General features: G+C 51.0%; 1 long non-coding RNA gene across 1 annotated transcript in view; it reads left to right on the top strand.

Moving 5' to 3' along the window:
* LOC118499216 overlaps positions 1-6,514 on the top strand; it is a 9,379-nt gene extending 2,865 nt beyond the window's left edge. Inside the window, exon 2 of the long non-coding RNA XR_004901764.1 lies at positions 6,306-6,514. This is a non-coding gene — a long non-coding RNA (uncharacterized LOC118499216). The remainder of the gene's footprint in view (positions 1-6,305) is intronic.
* The last annotated feature ends 298 nt before the right edge of the window (positions 6,515-6,812 follow it).

Genomic DNA, 6,812 nt, shown 5'->3' with positions numbered 1-6,812 from the left:
TTAATCCCCTTTAAACAGCTTTATTATCTCTCCCGAACGACAGGGATTTGTCTGATAACCCCCCGAAGACCAAATGTCAAGTTTAACCAAATAGTTATTGCTTTATCAACCCGAGTCTGCAAATAAATTAATCAAAAGCAAATCTGTCCTTTGTGCGGCTCATTTGCTGGTAATGGATGGATATGAAGATTTGCCGATATTATTGTCTGTCATTCAATCTAACAAAGTGAACATTTATTGCATATATATTAAAAATTATCCCGGAATCGAGTGGCGCCGGGCTGCATTTATTGGAGTCTTCCCAGGGGTGACGTCCCCTCGGATGGGGGCGCGTGGGGAAAAGAGAAAGTGCCAAGAGCGCGCGTCCCAAATCTCTTTAAGCCTCCACGCCCGCCGCTGCCCCTCCCCGCGACGTGCCGCCCGCCAGCCCCTGCCCACAGCCCCGGGACTTGCAGGCCGCTCGCTGCCTGCCGAGCGGCCCGCCCGGCCCGCGGAGCGCGGGGAGCCGAGCGGCTGTCAAAACCCAGGCTGGGAGCCCGGAGCACTCGCAAAGGGACTGGCCCGAGGAAATTTGGGGTGTGATTGAAGAGGGAGAAACGGGAGGGGGGGGACAGCTCCTCTTTGTCTTCCCTCGGGTTACATCATTTTCTAATTAGGCATAAAATTGTCTTCATACACTGGTATTGCGGCCTTCATAAACATCGCCATTATGGCGCATAAGGACGCCATTGTGGGGCGGCCGTCCCGAAATAGAAGGGACTGGGGCGGGAGAGGCCTGCAGTCCGGGAGGCCCGGCTTTGTCCTCCCCCGGGAGAAGATGGATGGCCAGTGTCACGCAGATGATGACTTGGGACCATTAAATTGTCAGAAGGGATAGACTCTTCGCCAGCACCCGGTGCTGGTGGGGAATCTGAGAGGCAGGATCAGGAGGGTCTGGGCGGGAAGGGAGGGCCAGGTGGCTGGGTTTGCAGGGCAGGCTGGCGGAGGGAGCAGGTTAGTGGCGGGAGGAGTCGGCGTGCATGTACTGAGAGTCTCTTCCCAGGCACCTAGCCGCACGCAGCTGTGTGCTCACCGTGCACCTGACTGCAGCCGACCTCCCACCCCAACCCCATCGCCAAAACTGGGGGACAACTGGGGCTTGAGAAAGGAAAGGGGCAGCGAGTCCAGGGCAGTTATGGGCAATGCCAGGCATGAGACAATTGTTCCTATTCTTCAGAGCTAAGGCTCGACCAAGCCCGGCCTCCCGCCCAGTCGGGGGGCGCTTTGCTAACTGGATGGAGATGGATGAAGGCGCCGAGCCCCCGGCATCGTGTCAGACCCGGGGCAATTACTGTCCCGCCAGGATGGACACAGTGCGCGCCACCCTGACCCCAGCGTGCGGGCCCAATGGCTGCCCGCGCCGCCCCGGCGATTCGCTCTCTCGCCTTCACAATAACCCGACTTGACATAAATAACTCCCTCTCGCTTTTCTACATCTGCTTGACCTCCTGACCCCGCGGAAAACCTTTGCTGCCTTTAGGCAAATTACATTTTTCTTTAGAAAAATGCGTTAAAACCACAATGTCTGCTCCCCTGCCTTGTCCACTTCTAGCTCACATTCTGGCATATCTTGGAATTAACATACTTGCAAGATAAAACAGTAGCCTTCTGCTGGGGCTGGTTCCTCCCTGTTTGTGTCTGGAGCATTGGTTGCTTAGTTCCAGGTACCCCTAGCTTTCCTAGGTGACTTAAACGCACCTGGACCTCCAGGCAGTGGTCCCACCTCTGAAATCTCCTCCCCTGGCTATCCTTGGAGGAGACAGAGGGAAGAGCAACCCTCATGGGTGCCGACCCCCTGTTTGGTCTGGAGCTGTCTGAGGACACAGCCACGGGGCCAGGCCAGCCGGCCAGAGCAGCCAGGCGCCTGGCATGTGCTCGCCATTGACCTGATCTAGCAAGGGTTGGGGGGCAGGCCCCGGAAGTGCCCGTGCTGGCGCCACAGGCTAGAGTCGCAGGCGCCAAGACAACAGGGAGCCGATGGTGGGGAGAGGAGGAGGAAGCATCCGAAGATGCCCTGGAATCGCCTGGCCAAGCCTGCGTCCAGCGCAGATCCCCAGTGGGAGCTGGCCTGGAGATGCCAGAGACAGCCTTGCTCTCCCAGGCCTCCTATGGGCGGGGGTGAGGGGTGGGTGCCACTGGCTTCCTGTCAGTCATCTCTTGCCTAGTTAGGTCCAGCTGGCTGTGAGTCAGTGGACCAGGACAGCATTTCAGAACTTGACAGATGGAAGAGCTCTTAGAGGTCAAGTGGTGAGAGTAGCCTCCAAGTGTGAAGGTGTAGCAGGTCTCATTTACCGCCCCCTACCCTCTTCCAGGTGGGGCCTACTGACCTCTTCTGATTTCCCCCCCTGTAGAGGTGCTGAGGCTGGGCCTTTCCAGAGTAAGCTCTGGTCCTATGGCCTTCACTGTCCTCACTCAGAGTGATGGGAAGTGACGATTGTAGGAGCGAGACATTGACTTAGCTGCTGTTATTAAAACGAAACAAAGCTAACACGCAGTAACCTCTGGATTCCAAAACTTTAGGGCCAGTTTTTTGTCTAATGTGTTTTCTTCCCATGAAAAAGGATCATTTAAGGGTCTCAATATCTGGTTGCTACTGGTGGCGTCAGTGGAGGTGGGCCCAAACTGGTATCTCTTTGATGAGGGTTCCTGTCCTATCTGGTCACTTACTACCCATTGGTTATTCTTTAATTGCTTCCACAAATGCCTTCTGAAGAGATACTTTCACATGAGACACGAGAGAAACAAAAAAAATGCTGTGTCACTCAAGGAACTTGCAGTTTTCTTGGAAGAGAACTCAGGTGTAGTGGATGCTGAAGGGTTTCCAATGGGGAGACCTCGGGACTCAGACTGACACTAGATTTGTCATTTTCTGACCCTGGGACCCAGGTTGGGTGCTGAAATGTCTCTCTCTGAGCACCACTTTTCTCACATGTGAAATGAACGTGTTTGGACACGTGTTCTGGAAGCCCCCCTATGTTCTCCAGGCGCTCTAGAACATGCACGCCATAGTCACGGCCCGGATTTGAATAGGCACCAATGTGTCTGCACAGCCTGGTGGAAGACACTGGTTTCTAGCCATGCCTCTGAACTTTGCATTCCAAACTGTGCAGGACAAACATACAGGCAAGGTGGGACACACACTAGGTGAGGAATCTGGCTGCCATTGACTGTGTGAAATAAATTGGCTTATTTAATCTTTCTAAATCCGTTTTCTCACCTAGACAGTGGGAATAATATTATCTGCTCTATTCACTAGACAAAGTAGTTGGAAAGATCAACTCTCCTAATGCATGTGCATGTGTTTTGAAAACTAACAAGCATCATGGGATCGGAAGACATAGACCAGGGAGCCATGGCTCCACTCTGTAGAAGGCAACCTGTCCACCCCCTGAAAGGCGGGCTCTGTCTGCTGGTTCTGCAGGCAAGGAGGGAGCTGAGTCCTGGGCAGCAGCTGTCTACATCTGGAATGACTCACCATTTGCTGTGTTGCTGTTAGGATAGGAGAGTCTGTCCTTGACTTTCAGCATCAACCTGTGGATATTAAAGAGAAGGTCTTTTTCACATAGAGGCAAAGTCCCAGAGATCTAGTGAATAGAGCAGAAATACTTGCTTCAGTAAGTTTTGCTGCGTTTTAAGGACTCCACTGATGGAAGTTTCCTTGAAAAGAAGATTTATTATTGATTGGAAAAAAGTGAGAAATTCTTTTGAAGCTTTTTGTCTGACCCACCCTTCTGAAGGTATACATGTTTTTATTCTTAGCAGGAAAAAAAACCCCAAGCCAAACAATTTTTAAAAAATAATATGCTCCTTGATAGGCCCTGGCTGGCATAGCTCAGTGGATTGAGCGTGGGCTGTGATCCAAAGTGTCACAGGTTTGATTCCTAGTCAGGGTACATGCCTGGGTTGCAGGCCACAGCCCCCGGCAACTGCACATTGATGTTTCTCTCCCTCTCTCTCTCTCTCTCTCTCTCTCTCAAAATAAATAAATAAAATCTTTAAAAAAATAATGCTCCTTGCTAAAGACTTTGTTACCTCAGAGAGGTGAAGTGAATTTTAAAAGAAACCTCATCCCTCTGCTGAGATGGAAAGTAGGAAATCTCTAGGGTTTCTGAGAGAAAGGGCTGACTCTTTAGAGAAAGAGTGTGGCTCTGAGGTGAAAACCTTGGGAAGGGGAGGAGTGGGAGGGGTGGCCCCCAGAAGGAGCAGGCCCACCTTCCCATGATGGTCAAAATGTGGATACAGCAGCTAGTTAGCAACGTCTTCATCCCTTGTGGCATGTGGAAAGCTTCCAGCAGGTTCTCCATTAAGGGAGCTGTCTTTCCTTTTATTCTCTTAACTTTTGTGTTAAATGTTAACAACTTGATGCTATCTATTATGGTGCCATTATCACAGAATGTTGACCGAACCGGTTCTTTTATCTCTATTATGGAGCTGGCTTATTTGCAGATTTATGCATTTTTGATATTAAATTCTTTCTCTCATTAAGCCTAAGCTCTTGTTGACTTTCATTGACCCCTTGCCCTGGTCCCCAATACTTTTCCATATTTAATATTGAAACATTTTTTTTTCAGTGCCCCTCTTGGCTTTGTTGCCGTCCATTTGACGGCTTTCCCTAATGGCCTGGGCTGTTTGCTCTGTTCTTGAACTTGGTGGGGTCACACAGTCTTAAACAGTGATGTCCTCTGAATGTCCACCCTTGCTGTCCAGCTAAGTTGCCCTGTGTCACAAGCTCTGCCCTTTTCTCCGCCCCTAACTACCAACTGCTCCTAATCACTTAAACAAACACCTTCCCTCCTGGTGCCCCAGGCCCCCTGAGCCTTTTGGGTTTTGTTTAGCTGAGCTGCTAATGTTCTGCCCGGCCCACTGGCCGCTTGGCCTCCCTGACCCGATACATCGCAACTCTTCTCCTTGGAGCGCCTGCCTCGTCCTGAGTTCCCTGGGCCAAAGGCCAGGGTCCGGGCAGGATTGACCAGCTGCTTGAGGTGACCACAAAAGACACCAAAAGGCAACTTCAGCTTGGAGCAGGCAAATGAATGTATTCATTTATCTTTCTTTCCTCCAAGCCTATCCACAAACTCAGTCCACTGCCTGGCTTGAAACTAGACAAAGGGGAAATATTGGAAAGGGGGGCAGGAGAGGCCCGTCTTGCACCAGAAATCTTAGCTCCCTTCTTGGGGGCCGTCTGTTCAGTTTCACAACACTTACACGACCAATTTCCAGAATTGAAGTTGCCTGGTGTTTTGATTCTTCCTTTGCTTGTGCATTTGTGCCCTGAAGGTCCCTTCCAAATGGATACTAATTGTGGGGGCTGCACGCTGCTGGCTGCTCCAGTGCCCCCAGGGCCCGGAGGACCTGCTTCTCAAAGCCTTAATTGACAAGGACCTGTCTGTATTTAGGAGCAGCTGGTCCAGAGCGTTGGCACATCAGTGCAATCTTAACGCAGCATCCCTAGCCCCGAGGAGGATGAGGGTAAATGTGGTTAAAATGAAGGAAGATTTATAGTCGGCCCCCTTGGGTAATACGACAGAAGACAGCTCCCAAGATTTTCCCCTACGAGGGGGTTCATTCATCAGCTCCGGGCCTGGTAACCGGGTAGGAGGCGTGCTCCAGCTATTATTACTAGTGGGGGAGGGGAGGAGGCACGCTTAGAACAATTAGGCAGGTGACAATATCGCGCTATAATGCATCGTCCCCAAAACCGGGCCGAGGTTTCCCAGCCTATCAGGCTGTCTCCCGTTTCCTTGGGCCTCGGCGCCGAGTGCCTGCGCCTGGGTCTGGTTCTGGGTTAATAGTGGCGCCGCCGGCGGGCCTGGCGGGGAAGGGAGAGAGCCTGCTCTGGCTGCCCTGCCCCGGAACACGAATGCTTTCTGTGGCGGCTCCGACTCCTCATTAGGGTATTTTAAAGCCCCAAACGGCCCTTGGCAGGGGCGATTGCTTAGACCCGTTTCTCCTGTGCCCGGGCAGGCGCGCCAGGCTCCCCGCTTCCCAGCTCCCTGTTCCGAGTTGCCTTTCTGAGCGCCTTTCTGAAACCTGCTCGCTCCGTAGATAGAGCCATTCAGCGGGTTACAAAGAAGGTTTATTGGTTCATGAGGAACCCGGTTTTGTTGCGATGTGTGGGAAATACTTTGATGTCCGCCCAGTTCGCACGTGTGAACAGGGATAATGGCTTTGGGGATCTTCATTGAAATTTGAAGTTTTGAAGCAGAAATTCCCGAACTTTTGCCTGTTTTTCTCAACTTCTTCTTTTCCTTTTTTTATTCCTTCAGGAACAATGCCAACATTGAAGCCCTCGGTTGGAGTCTGCACAGTTGGAGATCTTTGGTGCCATTTTAGACATCTTTGGATTTCATCAATCAAACTGACTGCAATTTTCCATAAAAACCCTGAATTTGGGTCAGAAAGTGGCCAAAGTAGATAAAGATCATTCCAGCTGTCTTATAAGATGATAAATAGATATCCTTTCAGGCCAACAATGCCAAAGTGCAGTTTTGTGATTTCCTTCCATGGGTTCTGAATGCAGTGCGTCGAAACGATTTATCCATGTTTTCCCATGGTTTCGGGGGCGACGTTGCACACTCGTCAGTAGTAGCCTGACCTTTTCCCTGCCGAGTCGCTGGGTGTCTCCCCCATCCCTTGTTGTGTGTGTGTGTGTTTTCCCAAAACAAGAAAAGTTTTTTTTTTCTTTTATTGCTCAAATCAATAGACTGATCTAGAGAATTCTTCTCAAATAGACTGGTTGCTGAAGCCCATGAGTTGGTATGAAAATTCCATTT

Source organism: Phyllostomus discolor, chromosome 1 (genome assembly GCF_004126475.2).
Source record: "Phyllostomus discolor isolate MPI-MPIP mPhyDis1 chromosome 1, mPhyDis1.pri.v3, whole genome shotgun sequence".
Lineage (NCBI taxonomy): Eukaryota > Metazoa > Chordata > Mammalia > Chiroptera > Phyllostomidae > Phyllostomus > Phyllostomus discolor.
Note: the sequence above shows the minus strand (reverse complement) of the source record. Positions and strands in the feature narration are given on the sequence as shown.